Source organism: Pan paniscus, chromosome X, assembly GCF_029289425.2.
Source record: "Pan paniscus chromosome X, NHGRI_mPanPan1-v2.0_pri, whole genome shotgun sequence".
Lineage (NCBI taxonomy): Eukaryota > Metazoa > Chordata > Mammalia > Primates > Hominidae > Pan > Pan paniscus.
In genome coordinates this window covers 129,271,540-129,288,835 of record NC_073272.2, presented here as the reverse complement: position 1 = coordinate 129,288,835, position 17,296 = coordinate 129,271,540, and positions in this window count along the sequence as shown.

Here is a 17,296-nt window from a genome sequence, read left to right as displayed (position 1 = left end):
CTCCTTAATAATGGGATTATAAAAGTTGCTACAATGAGACTTGTCAGTAGCCATTTATATTTCATTTTTCTCTATAATCATCATCATCAAAAGCATTTAAATGCTTCTCTGCCCAACAATACTGTAGAGAGTGAGTTAAATGGACATAGTTGCCATTTTCCTGTGAACCTGCAATCACAATAGGACAGGGTAGGCCAATGTCTGTATTCCAGTCTCCCCGGCAGAGTTTTGACCTAGTGGATATTAGGAGGAATGGGGATTCAAAGAAGACAAATCAGTGTTGTGGCATTTGTTTGCTTTGATACAAGACTTTACTAGCATCTCAGCACTTCCTTGGTTAAAGGGTGGGAGAATAGGGTGCTGCTGTTTCTTCTTTCCTATTTCATAAAAAGGAGGCTTTCTGTAAGCCAGGAAGAGAGCACTCTCAAGTAATCAAATTGGCTGGCACCTTGATCTGGAACTTCCAGTCTCCAGAACTCTGAGAAAATACATTTGCGTTGTTTAAGCCAGTGAGTCTGTGGTATTTTGTTATGGCAGCCTGAGCAGCCTATACACCAGTCAGTGTACATGCACAACCGATTAAGCTATTGTTAGATAGGAATAGATTTAGTAAGGGTGAAGAGAAGACTTTTTATTTTATGTATTTGTTTGAGACAGAGTCTCTCTGTCATCCAGGATGGAGTGCAGTGGTGTGATCATGGCTCACATCAGCCTTGACCTTCCAGGCTCAAGTGATCCTCCCACCTCAGTCTCCGGAGTAGCTGGGACCACAGGCATGTGCCACCATGCCTGGCAAATTTTTGTATTCTTTGTAGAGATGGGGTTTCACCATGTTGCCCAGGCTGGTCTTGAACTCCCTCTTGCCTTGACCTCCTAAAGTGTTGGGATTATAGGTGTGAGCCACCATGCCCGGCCTAATATTTTTATTTTAGAATTAGAGAGATTAGGCCAGGCACAGTGGCTCACGCCTGTAATCCCAGTACTTTGAGAGGCCGAGGTGGGTGGATCACTTGAGGTCAGGAGTTCGAGACCAGCCTGACCAACATGGTGAAACCCTGTCTCTACTAAAAATACAAAAATTAGCCGGGTGTGGTGGTACGTGCCTGTAATCCCAGCTACTCAGGAGGCTGAGGCAGGAGAATTGCTTGAACCCGGGAGGTGGAGGTTGCAGTGAGCCGAGATCACGCTATTGCATTCCAGCCTGGATGACAGAGTGAGACTCTGTCTCAAAAAAAAAAAAAAAAAATTAAAGAGATTAAATTTCCACAGATAAGTGTAATAACTGGTGGGGTATCTATCTAACCCAGAACAGAAACACAGAAAGTAGAGGGACAGAAAGTATACTGAACAGCTCCAGGTAAGGTAGATAGCATGGCTGGGATTCCGCTTAACCTGATACTTTCCCCATTTAGAAGAGAAAGGTTAAAAAGCACATTCTTCTTCTTTGTCTTCTTTTTTTTTTCATACTCATATCACCTTTTGAAAATTAGTCTTCAGTTTAGCTTTTGTGCAATGAATTCAGAGGTTAGAAGCAAGATGTTTTGGGAGGTAGGGTGAGGCTCATCAGTGAGAATGAAAGCCAATTTCCTAGACTTGCCTGGGGAAGGTATATTAGAACGGGGGCCATTTGTTCTCAATGTTCAACTCCCACTTATGAGTGAGAACATGCAGTGTTTGGTTTTCTTTTCCTGTGTTAGTTTGCTGAGGATGATGGCTTCCAGCTTCATTCATATCCCGGCCAAGGACATGATCTCATTCCTTTTTATGGCTGCGTAGTATTCCATGGTGTATATGTACCACATTTTCTTTATCCAGTCTATAATTGATGGGCATTTGGGTTGGTTCCACAAACCTGCACGTTCTGCACATGTATCCCATTTTTTTTTAGAAGAAATAAAGAAAAAAGAAAAGAAAAGAAAAAAAAGAATGGGGACCATTTATCTTGGATGGCCAGAGGTTTGGTAGACATCCTCAAGTTTAGACAGGCCTTAGAGTTCAGATGAAAAAGGAGTGTATCTTCATATTAGAGGCTCAGTTTGGACAAGGGAAATTTCGGTGTGTGTGTGTGTGTGTGTGTTTAAAATTTGTGAAATTTGATCTTACAGTCACTGGGAGAAGGCAGAAATTTTGAGGAAAAGGAGTCCTCAATAAAGCATTCTTTTACCCTAAGGTATTTGGTCTCTTGTCATTATTACATCCAAATTAAAACAAGACAAGGAACTATGTATTCCTTGATAAAATGATCTTCACTTGTAATCTGTATTAGAGTACTTAAAACTCCTGATCAATCAATTATATATCGTACATTGAAATGTACTTAAAATTTTGTCACTGCAACTTTTTCACACCTCCAATTATCCTTATTTATTTATTTTTTGAGACAGAATCTCCCTCTGTTTCCTGGGTGGGAGTACAGTGGTGTGATTATAGCTGACTGCAGCCTTGACCTCCTGGGCTCAAACGATCCTCCCAAGCTCAAGCAATCCTCCCAGTTCAGCCTCCCAAGTAGCTGAGACTACAGGTGTGCACCACCATGCCCAGCTAATTTTTTGACTTTTTTGTAGAGATGGGGATCTCGCCACATTGCCCAGACTGATACCGAACTCCTTGGCTCAAGTGATCCACCTGCCTTGGCCTTCCAAACTGCTGGGATTACAGTTGTGAAACACCACACCTGACCTAATTTCTTTTTAGTTTTTTCACTGTGTGGGATTCAGAGTCTAATAGATTGCTGAAATACATATTTAATACCTCAGTTTTAAATATAAGAAATATGATAATATTGTATCCAATTGTAGCTGTGCAGAGGTTTGGCTTAAGATCCAAATAGTATAGCTCAGCCGGGCACAGTGGCTCACGCCTGTAATCCCAGCACTTTGGGAGGCCAAGATGAGTGGATCACCTGAGGTCAGGAGTTCAAGACCAGCTTGGCCAACATGGTGAAATCCCATCTCTACTAAAAATACAAAAATTAGCTGGGTGTGTTGAGACATGCCTGTAATCCCAGCTACTTGGGAGGCTGAGGCAGGAGAATTGCTTGAATTCAGCAGGCAGAGGTTGCAGTGAGCTGAGATCGTGCCACTGCACCCCAGCCTGGGCAACAAGAGCAAGACTCTGTCTCAAAAAAACAAGTATAGTTTTGTACAATATACTGATATAAAAATTAATATTTTTGTATAGCTAATATAGGCACATGGAGCAAAGTTCCAAAGTTATCAAAGGGCATACACTGAAAATTAGGTCTCTCTTTCTCCCTTATCTCCAAGTTCTCCAGTTCCTTCCCCTGAAGGTAACCACTATTACAAGTTTCTTACGTTTCCTTTTACAAATATTCCACAGTGCATTGATTCTGGAACAAGACATTTCCCCCTCCTTAGCAAGCTCTCAGTATCTGGCAGCAAAAAATGTTGCTCTTCAAGGTGAAAAACTAATGTTCCGAGTAGTAGCATGGAACAGTGACCACTCTTGTTCCTTCTCAAACTCCTCCTTAGAAACCATATTCCCAGACCGGATCAGCAGACATTTGTCTAAACCACTTCTAGCTGGACATAACATGAACACAGACACCTTTATCATGAGTGTACAAGAACCCAAACACCTAACACATCCAGACGTTTAATATTTATTTAGTGCATATGTGTAAAAAAGTAGGTGCTTTTGGTAGGTTGTTGAGCAAGGAGGGGGTTGTGGTTTTATGCAAGATGGAATCAGGGAGAAATTATTCACTCTTTTCCAAGAAGTTGGAGAGGATTTCATCAAAGAGGTGCTGTGTAAATGACAGAAAGGAGATGCAGAGAAGGTATTACAGCATGAGTTGTGGTCTGGGAGAAATGTTGGAATTGGGGTTTGGGATAAAAGAAAGACAGTAGTGTTGAGTGTTGACTCGTGAAGAGCAAGGGGAGGCATTAGATTGACAGGAGGAGGCAGTGAAGGGAGAGTGAGGTAATATGGGATTTGCATTTGTAGATAATGAAGGCTTATATAGGACCTGTGGACAGAAGTCAGTAAAGAACTCTGTATTTACTATGCTTCCTATATTCCTAGCACTGCTGTTGGAACTATCACTTGGTCTAGAATTTTTCTCTGAGGCACTAAAGAATGGATTGTGGGTCTGGGCGCGGTGGCTCACGCCTATAATCCCAGCACTTTGGGAGGTCGAGGTGGGTGGATCACTTGAGGCCAGGAGTTCGAGACCAGCCTGGCCAACATGGTGAAACCCCGTCTCTACTAAAAATACAAAAATTAGCCAGGCATGGTGGCATGTGCCTGTAATTCCAGCTACTCGGGAGGCTGAGGCAGGAGAATCACTTGAACCTGGGAGGTGGAGGTAGCAGTGAGCCGAGATCTTGCCATTGCACTCCAGCCTGGGTGACAGAGTAAGACTCTGTCTCAAAAAAAAAAAAAAAAAGAATGGATTGTGGGATAGTATGGTGGGTTTCCTACATCATGTTCTTCTCACAGGTTGACTCTATTTACTAAACAGTCATAACGCTCCGTAATAACTTGTTATGCATCTATGATCCACACATTTATTTAAAGCAGGGTTCCTTAGCCTTGCCCCTATTGGCATTCTGGTTTGAATAATTCCTTGTTGCGGCAAGCTGTCCTGTGCATTGTAAGATGCTTAGCAGCATCTTTGATGCCAGTAACACTGCCCCAAAAATGTCTCTAGACATTGGCAAATATCCCTTCGGAAGGGGGCAAAATCACCCTCATGGGGAACCACTAATATAAAACCTCACAAACCTATGTTTTGTTCTGGAAATTGTAAATTCCCCCCACATTTTTTTTTTTTTTTGGAGACGGAATTTTGCTCTTGCCCAGCTATTTTTGTATTTTCAGTAGAGATGGGGTTTCTCCATGTTGGTCAGGCTGGTCTCGAACTCCCGACCTCAGGTGATCCGCCTGCCTCGGCCTCCCAAAAAACTCCTTTAAAAAAATTAACATCTAAACTGGATGTGGTGGTGCTCATCTGTAGTCCCAGGTACTCCAGAGGCTGGGGTGGGAGGATCTCAAGCCCAGGAATTAAAGGCTGTAGTGCGCCATGATTGAGCCTGTGAATAGTCACTGCATTCCAGCCTGGGGAACACAGCAAGACCCTGTCTCAAAAAATTAACATTTAAAAATCTTTATCAAAATAATGCATTGGGCTGGGTAAGGTGGCTCCCGCCTATAATTCTAGCACTTTGGGAGGCTGAGGAGGGTGGATTGCTTGAGCCCAGGAGTTCAATACCAGCTTGGGCAACATAGCAAGACCCCCATCTCTACAAAAAAATTTAAAAAAATTAGCTGGGCATGGTGGCATGCATCTGTAGTCCCAGTTACTCAGGAAGCTGAGGTGGGACGATGGCTTGAACCTGGGAGGTTGAGGTTGCAGTGAGCCATGATTGCACCATTGCACTCCAGCCTGGGTGACACAGCAAGACCCATCTCGAAAATAATAATAATAATAATCATGATAATAATGCATTTATGTAAATAAAAATCACTCATAATAGAAAGCAACTATCTCCTGCCTTGCCCCTGCCTACCTGTAGTCCCATTCCCTAAGAACTGCCACTTAACTGTTTCTGGTTTGGGTTTTTCTAATGATTTCTGCCATATACATTCACCTGTTTATCCATTTACTTAAACAATATATTAGTTGAGCACTGTGTTTGTTTGCTCAGGCTGCCATCACAAAATACCACTGGGTGGCTTAAACAATAGAAATTAATTTTCTCACCATTCTGGAGGCTGCAAGTTCAAGATCAAGGTGCTGGCAGGGCTGGTTTCCTTTGAGGGCCACCAGGGAAGGATCTGTTCCAGGCCTCTCTCCTTGGCTTGCAGATGGTTGCTGTCTTGCTGCCTCCGAACCTGGTTGTCCCTCTATGCATGTGTGTCCCTGGTATCTCTTCCTCTTCTAAGGACACTAGTCATATTGGAGCAGGGCCATACCCCAATGGCCTCAGTTTAATTTAATCACCTTAGTGAAGACCTTATCTCCAAACATAGTTTCATACTGAGGTACTGGCATTTCAGTACATGAATTTTGGGGGACACTATTCAACCTATAGCAAGTACCTACCGTGTGCCAGTCACCGTTCTAAACACTGGGCATGGAACAGCCAACAAAACGGATGAAAATCTCTGCTCTTGGCTGGCGTGGTGGCTCAAGCCTGTAATCCCAGCACTTTGGGAGGCCGAGGCAGGTGGATCACCTGAGGTCGGGAGTTTGAGACCAGCCTGGCCAACATGGCGAAACCCCATCTCTACTAAAAGTACAAAAAATAGCCGGGCATGGTGGCAGGTGCCTGTAATCCCAGTTACTTGGGAGGCTGAGGCAGGAGAATCGCTTGAACCTGGGAGGTGGAAGTTGCAGTGAGCCAAGATTGCAGCACTGCACTCCAGCCTGGGTGACAGAGTGAGACTCTGTCTCAAAAACAAAAACAAATAGAGTAGCCAGGGAAAACCTCTCTGAGAAGTCGACATTTGAGTAAGGACCTGAAGAAGGTGATAGAGAAAGTCATGCAAATGTCTGGGGAAGGATAATTCTAGGCAGAAAGAACAGCTGGTGCCAAGGTCCTGAGGTGGGAACATGTCCAGTTTGTTCAAGGAACAGCAAGGAGGCTCCTGGGGCTGGTGTGAAATGAGCAAGGGGGAGTAGCAGGAGCTGCAGGGGTCGGGGGATGGTGAGGCAGATGATGGCATAAGGCCTAGTAAACCATTGTCATGGCTTTGGCTTTTGTTCTGAGTGAGATAGCAAGCCATTGGACAAGTCATGGGTGGAGGCAGGTTTCAGAAGAATCTCTCTAGCTGCTCTGTGAATAACAGACTAAAAGGGGGTTAGGGAGGAAGCAGGGAGACCAGTAAGGGGAATGTTGCAATAATCCATTTTTTCTGAATCCTTCCTTGGTTTACCAGCTCTAGACATCCTCTATTGACCTGCTCTGATAGGTGGGGATTTAGCTCACTTCTGCTGCAGCACTGCCTTTTTCTTCCTGCTAATACATCACTAGTTTTAGTTTCTCTGTTTAGGTCCTTTCCCCAGAGGCAATCATTCTAATGGTATCTTTTTGTTTGCATGCCTTTTTGGTTATCTTTGTGCCTTTTTTTTTTTTTTTTGAGACAAAGTCTTGCTCTGTTGCCCAGGCTGGAGTGCAGTTATGTGATCACAGCTCACTGCAGCCTCGACTTCCTGGGCTCAAGTGATCCTCCCATCTCAGCCTTCTGAGTAGCTGGGGTGACAGACTTGCATCACCATGCCCAGCTAATTTTTTGACTTTTTTGTAGAGACAAGTGTCGCCATGTTGCCCAGGCTAGTCTTGAGCTCCTGGGCTCCAGCAATCCACCACCTCAGGCTCCAAAAGCCCTGTGATTACAGGCATGAGCCACTGTGCCTGGTCTCTTTGTGCCTTTATATAAGGTACATAAACCTCTATTTCTTGTTCATCTATAGATAATATCTCTTAATTGTACACTTTCTAAAATTAGAGTATTAGTGCCGCTACACATCCTTCCACCTCCCCTCATTCTATTTTCCAACTTCTGTAAGCTATGCTTTTACATTAAGTTTGTTAACATTTCCTTTATACTTTGTAATCATAGTTAAATTTCCTGTGATTTGTCTCTAGGTTAGACTCCAAAAGTTGAAAACCAATAAAGATAGTATTTACATTGTTATAATTATATAAATATTTTTCAGTGTAAAGCCAAGGGATGTGCCTTGATTGCATTTTCTTCTTTATAGTTCCAATGTCACAACCTCCATCAATAACTCTATATCATTCCATATTCTAGCTGCCTTTATTATTAGAAAATGGCATTCTTGATTGCCTTTTTTTGTAGTTAAGCTAGATATATGCCTTCTTTACCATATCTCTGCTATCTTCCAGCTTCTTCCTTATTTTGTCTATTGCTTAGAATAAAGTCCATTCTTCTAAAAGCCCACTTCCTGTGTTAGTTCTTTTGTTGTTGTTGTCGTTGTTGTTGTTGTTGTTTTTCTTTTTTTTTTCTTTTTTATGAAGATGGAATCTTGCTCTGTCGCCCAGGCTGGAGTGCATGAACTGGGCCCATTGCAGCCTCCACCTCCTGGGTTCAAGTGATTCTCCTGCCTCAGCCTCCCGAGTAGCTGGGATTACAGGCATGCACAACCACGCCTGGCTAATTTTTGTATTTCTAGTAGAGGCGGGGTTTCACCATGTTGGCCAGGGTGGTCCCAAACTCTTGTCAAGAGGTGATCTGCTCACCTCGGCCTCCCAAAGTACTGGGATTACAGGTGCAAGCCACTGCACCTGGCCTAAAAGTTGTATTTTATTAATATAAATGTTTACACTTAATATTTAGGGGACACTTGCCTGTCAGCACATAGATAGTTAATTATTGAGAAAATATATATATATTTTTAACAAGAGTGTTCTTTATTTGTACAAAGCATTACAATCTTCTCAGCATTCTTTATTCACAAACTTTTCACTATATTTATTTAACAAGTTAACAGTGCCAAACTACATGTTACTACCTGTCAAGCCCCAAGCGTTCAACTTAGAGACAAACAAAAAGTGCTTGGAGCACTGAATGGAAACAGAAAAAGGCTAAGAAAGGCCAACAGAGATATTTTAGAAGCAGTCAAAGAGGATGGTTTGGGGAGAGTTAGATTCCTGAGCAACATCAGATTTCCCTTAAGGTTCAGAGGGGCTTCACAAAATAATTTTTAGTAGACATGAGACAAAATTAGCTGGGCTTGGTGGCATGCATCTGTAGTCCCAGATACTCGCGAGGCTCAGGCAGGAGGATGACTTGAGCCCAGGAGTTCAAGCAGGCAGTGAGCTATGATCATGCCACTGTACTCCACCCTGGGCCAGAGTGAGAGAGAGACCCCATCTCTTAAAAAAATAAATAAATATGGCGGAGGGGCGCCAGCCATTGCTGAGGCTTGAGTAGGTAAACAAAGCGTCCAGAAAGCTCGAACTGGGTGGAGCCCACCGCAGCTCAAGGAGGCCTGCCTGCTTCTGTAGACTCCACCTCTAGGGGCAGGGCATAGCTGAACAAAAGGCAGCAGAAACTTCTGCAGACTTAAATGTCCCTGTCTGACAGCTTTGAAGAGAGTAGTGGTTCTCCCAGCATGGAGTTTAAGATCTGAGAACAGACAGACTGCCTCCTCAAGTGGGTCCCTGACCCCCGAGTAGCCTAACTGGGAGGCACCTCCCAGTAGGGGCCGACTGACACCTCACACGGCCGGGTGCCCCTCTGAGACGAAGCTTCCAGAGGAATGATCAGGCAGCAACATTTGCTATTCTGCAATATTTGCTGTTCTGCAGGCTCCACTGGTGATACCCAGGCAAACAGGGTCTGGAGTGGACCTCCAGCAAACTCCAACAGACCTGCAGCTAAGGATCCTGACTGTTAGAAGGAAAACTAACTAACAGAAAGGACAACCACACCAAAACCCCATCTGTACGTCACCATCATCAAAGACCAAAGGTGGATAAAACCACAAAGATGGGGGGAAGCCAGAGCAGAAAAGCTGAAAATTCTAAAAATCAGAGTGCCTCTTCTCCTCCAAAGGAATGCAGCTCCTCACCAGCAATGGAACAAAGCTGGATGGAGAATGACTTTGACAAGTTGAGAGAAGAAGGCTTCAGACAATCAAACATCTCTGAGCTAAAGGAGGATGTTCGAACCCATCGCAAAGAAGCTAAAAACCCGGAAAAAAGATTAGGCAAATGGCTAACTAGAATAATCAGTGTAGAGAAGTCCTTAAATGACCTGGTGGAGCTGAAAACCATGGCATGAGAACTACATGATGCGTGCACAAGCTTCAGGAGCCGATTCAATCAACTGGAAGAAAGGGTATCAGTGATAGAAGATGAAATGAATGAAATGAAGCAAGAAGAGAAGTTTAGAGAAAAAAGAGTAAAAACAAATGAACAAAGCCTCCAAGAAATATGGGAATATGTGAAAAGACCAAATCTACATCTGATTGGTGTACCTGAAAGAGACGGGGAACGGAACCAAGTTGGAGAACACTCTGCAGGATATAATACAGGAGAATTTCCACAAACTAGCAAGGCAGGCCAAAATTCAAATTCAGGAAATACAGAGAACGCCACAAAGATACTCCTCAAGAAGAGCAACTCCAAGACAAGTAATTGTCAGATTCACCAAAGATGAAATGAAGGAAAAAATGTTAAGGGCAGCCAGAGAGAAATTTCAGGTTACCCACAAAGGGAAGCCCATCAGACTAACAGCTGATCTCTCGGCAGAAACTCTACAAGCCAGAAGAGAGTGGGGGCCAATATTCAACATTCTTAAAGAAAAGTATTTTCAACCCAGAATTTCATATCCAGCCAAACTCAGCTTCATAAGTGAAGGAGAAATAAAATACTTTACAGACAAGCAAATGCTGAGAGATTTTGTCACCACCAGGCCTGCCCTAAAAGAGCTCCTGAAGGAAGCACTAAACATGGAAAGGAAAAACCGGTACCAGCCACTGCAAAAACATGCCAAATTGTAAAGACCATCGAGGCTAGGAAGAAACTGCATCAACTAACGAGCAAAATAACCAGATAACATCATAATGACAGGATCAAAATCACACATAACAATATTAATCTTAAATGTAAATGGACTAAATGCTCCAATTAAAAGACACAGACTGGCAAATTGGATAAAGAGTCAAGACCCATCAGTGTGCTGTATTCAGGAAACCCATCTCACGTGCAGAGACACACATAGGCTCAAAATAAAGGGATGGAGGAAGATCTACCAAGCAAATGCAAAACAAAAAAAAAGGAGGGGTTGCAATCCTAGTGTCTGATAAAACAGACTTTCAACCAACAAAGATCAGAAGAGACAAAGAAGGCCATTGCATAATGGTAAAGGGATCAATTCAACAAGAAGAGCTAACTATCCTAAATATATATGCATCCAATACAGGAGCACCCAGATTCATAAAGCAAGTCCTTAGAGGCCTACAAAGAGACTTAGATTCCCACACAATAATAATGGGAGACTTTAACACCCCACTGTCAACATTAGACAGATCAACGAGACAGAAAGTTAACAAGGATATCCAGGAATTGAACTCAGCTCTGTACCAAGTGGACCTAATAGACATCTACCGAACTCTCCAGCCTAAATCAACAGAATATACATTCTTCTCAGCACCACATCGCACTTATTCCAAAACTGACCACATAGTTGGAAGTAAAGCTCTCCTCAGCAAATGTAAAAGAACAGAAATTATAACAAACTGTCTCTCAGACCACAGTGCAATCAAACTAGAACTCAGGATTAAGAAACTCACTCGAAATCACTCAACTACATGGAAACTGAACAACCTGCTCCTGAATGACTACTGGATACATAACAAAATGAAGGCAGAAATAAAGATGTTCTTTGAAACCAACGAGAACAAAGACACAACATACCAGAATCTCTGGGACACATTTAAAGCAGTGTGTAGAGGGACATTTATGGCACTAAATGCCCACAAGAGAAAGCAGGAAAGATCTAAAATTGACACCCTAACATCACAATTAAAAGAACTAGAGAAGCAAGAGCAAACACATTCAAAAGCTAGCAGAAGGCAAGAAATAACTAAGATCAGAGCAGAACTGAAGGAGATAGAGACACAAAAAAACCCTTCAAAAAATCAATGAATCCAGGAGCTGGTTTTTTGAAAAGATCACCAAAATTGATAGACTGCTAGAAAGACTAATAAAGAAGAAAAGAGAGAAGAATCAAATAGATGCAATAAAAATGCTAAAGGGGTTATCACCACCAATCCCACAGAAATACAAACTACCATCAGAGAATACCATAAACACCTCTATGCAAATAAACTAGCAAATCTAGAAGATACAGATAAATTCCTGGACACATACGCCCTCCCAAGACTAAACCAGGAAGAAGTTGAATCTCCGAATAGACCAGTAACAGGCTCTGAAATTGAGGCAATAATTAATAGCTTACCAACCAAAAAACGTCCAGGACCAGATGGATTCACAGCCGAATTCTACCAGAGGTACAAGGAGGAACAGGTACCATTCCTTCTGAAACTATTCCAATCAATAGAAAAAGAGGGAATCCTCCCTAACTCATTTTCTGAGGCCAGCGTCATCCTGATACCAAAGCCTGACAGAGACACAACAAAAAAAGGGAATTTTAGACCAATATCCCTGATGAATAGCGACGCAAATATCCTCAATAAAATACTGGCAAACCGATTCCAGCAACACATCAAAAAGCTTATCCACCATGATCAAGTGGGCTTCATCCCTGGGATGCAAGGCTGGTTCAACATATGCAAATCAATAAACTTAATCCATCATATAAACAGAACCAAAGACAAAAACCACATGATTATCTCAATAGATGCAGAAAAGGCCTTTGACAAAATTCAACAGCCCTTCATGCTAAAAACTCTCAACAAATTAGGTATTGATGGGATGTATCTCAAAATAATAAGAGCTATTTATGACAAACCCACAACCAATATCATACTGAATGGGCAAAAACTGGAAGCATTCCCTTTGAAAACTGGCACAAGACAGGGATGCCCTCTCACCACTCCTATTCAACATAGTGTTGGAAGATCTGGCCAGGGCAATCAGGCAGGAGAAGGAAATAAAGGGTATTCAATTAGGAAAAGAGGAAGTCAAATTGTCCCTGTTTGCAGATGACATGATTGGATATTTAGAAAACCCCATCATCTCAGCCCAAAATCTCCTTAAGCTGATAAGCAACTTCAGCAAAGTCTCAGGATACAAAATCAATGTGCAAAAATCACAAGCATTCCTATACACCAATAACAACCAGAGAGCCAAATCATGAGTGAACTCCCATTCACAATTGCTTCAAAGAGAATAAAATATCTAGGAATCCAACTTACAAGGGATGTGAAGGACCTCTTCAAGGAGAAGTACAAACCACTGCTCAACGAAATAAAAGAGGACACAAACAAATGGAAGAACATTCCATGCTCATGGATAGGAAGAATCAATATCATGAAAATGGCCATACTGCCCAAGGTAATTTATGGATTCAATGCCATCCCCATCAAGCTACCAAGGACTTTCTTCACAGAATTGGAAAAAATTACTTTAAAGTTCATACGGAACCAAAAAAGAGCGCACATTGCCAAGACAATCCTAAGCAAAAAGAACATAGCTGGAGGCATCACGCTACCTGACTTCAAACTATACTACAAGGCTACAGTAACCAAAACAGCATGGTACTGGTTCCAAAACAGAGATATAGACCAGTGGAACAGAACAGAGGCCTCAGAAATAACACCACACATCTACAACCATCTGATTTTTGACAAACCTGAAAAAAACAAGAAATGGGGAAAGGATTCCCTATTTAATAAATGGTGCTGGGAAAGCTGGCTAGCCATATGTAGAAAGCTGAAACTGGATCCCTTCCTTACACCTTATACAAAAATTAATTCAACATGGATTAAAGACTTAAATGTTAGACCTAAAACCATAAAAACCCTAGAAGAAAACCTAGGAATACCATTCAGGACATAGGCATGGGCAAGGACTTCATATCTAAAACACCAAAATCAATGGCAACAAAAGCCAAAATTGACAAATGGGATCTAATTAAACTAAACAGCTTCTGCACAGCAAAAGAAACTACCATCAGAGTGAGTAGGCAACCTACAGAATGGGAGAAAATTTTTGCAATCTACCCATCTGACAAAGGGCTAATATCCAGAATCTACAAAGAACTTAAACAAATGTACAAGAAAAAAAATCAAACAACCCCATCAAAAAGTGGGCGAAGGATGCGAACAGACTCTTCTCAAAAGAAGACATTTATGCAGGCAACAGACACATGAAAAAAAGCTCATCATCACTGGCCATCAGAGAAATGCAAATCAAAACCACAATGAGATACCATCTCACACCAGTTAGAATGGCGATCATTAAAAAGTCAGGAAACAACAGATGCTGGAGAGGATGTGGAGAAATAGGAACACTTTTACACTGTTGGTGGGACTGTAAACTAGTTCAACCATTGTGGAAGACAGTGTGGTGATTCCTCAAGGATCTAGAACTAAAATACCATTTGACCCAGCCATCCCATTACTGGGTATATACCCAAAGGATTATAAATCATGCTGCTATAAAGACCCATGCACACGTATGTTTATTGCAGCACTATTCACAATAGCAAAGACTTGGAACCAACCCAAATGTCCATCAATGATAGACTGGATTAAGAAAATGTGGCACATATACACCATGGAATACTATGCAGCCATAAAAAGGATGAGTTCATGTCCGTTGTAGGGACATGGATGAAGCTGGAAACCTTCATTCTCAGCAAACTATCGCAAGGACAGAAAACGAAACACTGCATGTTCTCCCTCATAGGTGGGAACTGACCAATGAGAACACTTGGACACAGGAAGGGGAACATCACACACCAGGGCCTGTCGTGGGGTGGGGGGAGGGGGGAGGGATGGCATTAAGGGATATACCTAATATAAATGACAAGTTAATGGGTGCAGCACACCAACATGGCACATGTATACATTTGTAACAAACCTGCATGTTGTGCACATGTACCCTAGAACTTAAAGTATAATTAAATAAATAAATAAATAAACAAGGCCGGGCATGGTGGCTTACGCCTGTAATCCCAGCACTTTGGGAGGCCGAGGCGGGTGGATCATGAGGTCAGGAGATTGAGACCATCCTGGCCAACATGGTGAAACCCTGTCTCTACTAAAATGCAAAACATTAGCTGGACATGCTGGTGCGCACCTGTAGTCCCAGCTACTTGAGAGGCTGAGGTAGGGGAATCACTTGAACCCAGGAGGTGGAGGTTACAGTGAGCTGAGATCATGCCACTGCACTCCAGCCTGGCGACAGAGCAAGACTCCATCTCAAAAACAAACAAACAAACAAACAAACAAACAGCAACAACAACAACAACAAAAAGCATGATGAGATTAGAACCAAGGAATCAAGAGATCAGAGGAACTCACACTTTGGAGTACTAAGCAGGTAATCAAAGCTCCTAGACTGACATAAGTGAGAAAAGGAGGGAGAGCAGAAAGTGGGATGGGGAGCAGAGGAGAGGCAGAAGAGAGAAAGGAAGTAAGAGGCGCAGAGGGAGGAAGCTGTGCCTAGAGGAAATAAAGTTTGGAACTCATCATGAATTGAAGAATGAAAAGCCATAGTCACAAGTCTGGGAGATGGACTTCAAGAAGAGGAAGCCTGGGGTTTTACACCTTCCAGCAGGTGATGACAAATCCCAAAGCTGTACAGTAGCAGAGAGTAAGGTACATGTGACACTATGCCATCTGTTTTTGTAAAAGTAAGACACTGGCACCCTTGCTTGACGAATACCATTTTAAACTGCTGATTTAAGAACATTTGTGACCAGATTACCCCCACCCCAGCAGGTCGAATATCTACAGGCAATTTAGAAAGGTTTTGAGCCAAGTGGGTCTATGAAAAACAAAATTCAGTTAATGCTTCTGTCAAGTGAAGAGACAGAACAGATTTTGTTATTATCCCACAGCATTTTAGTAGTTTCCTAAAGCTTACTCATTCTGACCAGTCTTAGTAAGCTACTATTGTCAAAGACTGTGCAATCAAACATAGGCTGACCATAAGCAAAGCCCCAATTTTCCTGAGCCTTGGCTGCCTCTGTGATCTGGAACACATCAGGCAGCATGGAAGTTATTATTACTTATTTGGGGGAATAGGAAAGACTGCGGATCAAAAACCACCTAACCATACAAATAAGTAACCAAAAGTGATCAAACTGACTAATTTAGCCGTTCAGAATCCCTTTTGCCAAAAAGTCATAACCTTGAGGTTGATGAAGTAAAACAGGATTCTGCTACTCAGATGATTTGAGTTTAGGAAGTGCTGGTTTTGATGGTATTTCTAGTCAGTTTTTATTCTGATCTTTTCAGGCACTTCTGCCTGAGACTACTCTGCCCAGCATGAAAAAGCTTCACAGAAACATGTAGCACATCTCATCTCAAGTGGTACCTTCCAAGATGCCACAGTCTCCTGCCCTATTCAGTTGTCTACTTCTTCCTCTTCGTTCTGTTCTTCTTCCAGCCTTTCTTCATCTTCATCATTGTTCTCATCTCTGCTCTTTTCTTGCTCTTCCGAGTCTGTTTTTTTGTCTTTGTCCTTCTTCTTTTGCTCTGAGGCCCCCTTCTTGCCTTTCTGCTCTTGCCTATATGCGTCCAGAGCTTCTTTTTTTTAAAAATTTTTTTTATTTTTTATTTTTTCTGAGACGGAGTCTCACTCTGTCACCAGGCTGGAGTGCAGTGGCGCAATCTCGGCTCACTGCAACCTCCGCCTCCTAGGTTCAAGTGATTCCCCTGCCTCAGCCTCCCGAGTAGCTGGGACTACAGGTGCGCACCACCACACCTGGCTAATTTTTGTATTTTTAGTAGAGACGGGGTTTCACCATGTTGGCCAGGCTGGTCTCAAACTCCTGGCCCCAAGCAATCCACGCGCCTCGGCCTCCCAAAGTGCTGGGATTACAGGCGTGAGCTAGTGTGCCCGGCCTCAAGAAAATATTTTAATGTAAAATTTCCATTGAAATATTCCCACATATAGGAAGGCAGTGGTCTGCTCTTTTCTGTATGAATGTTATATACCATTATTTTTAATAGTTGCATAGTACTGTACTATGTGGATTTCCAATAGTTAATGGCCTTTTTTGTTTGCTAATTTTTGCAATTACACATACACAATTATGCACATTCACAAACAATTGCAATGTGTGTAGTGAACATCTTTGAACATATATCTTTGAACATTTGTGCGAGTATTTCTAGATAGAAGTAGGATTGTTGGGTCAGTGGTTGTGTAATGCAAAAATGTTAAAAGATACCGCCAAATAGCCCTGCTGAAAGATTTTTACCAGTTTACTCCTCTACCAATAGTATTTGAGAAGCTACAACCCTTTGAGGCAAGATCTCCTTAAGAAGTTGGAGACTCTGCTATGCATAGTTGAGAATTTGACTCTGCACTGTTTTGTATTTATCTTTAATGACTTCATAGGTGCTAGTCTTTTTGCCCCTAGAATATTTTAAGTTCCTTGGAGGCTGGGATCATGTCATATACTTCCTTGGTATTTCCCATATTGCCTAGTACAGGCTGAGCAAACTATGGCTGTTGCTTAATACATACTTCATGATTGATTGATAAACTGGTTCTATTTTTGGGCTGCACAGTGATTGAGGTGAGCTCTTGGAATGAGAGAGCTGGGCAGAGTCAGAGACTAGGGCTGTGCCGGGTCAGTATCAGATGCTGTCACTTGCACA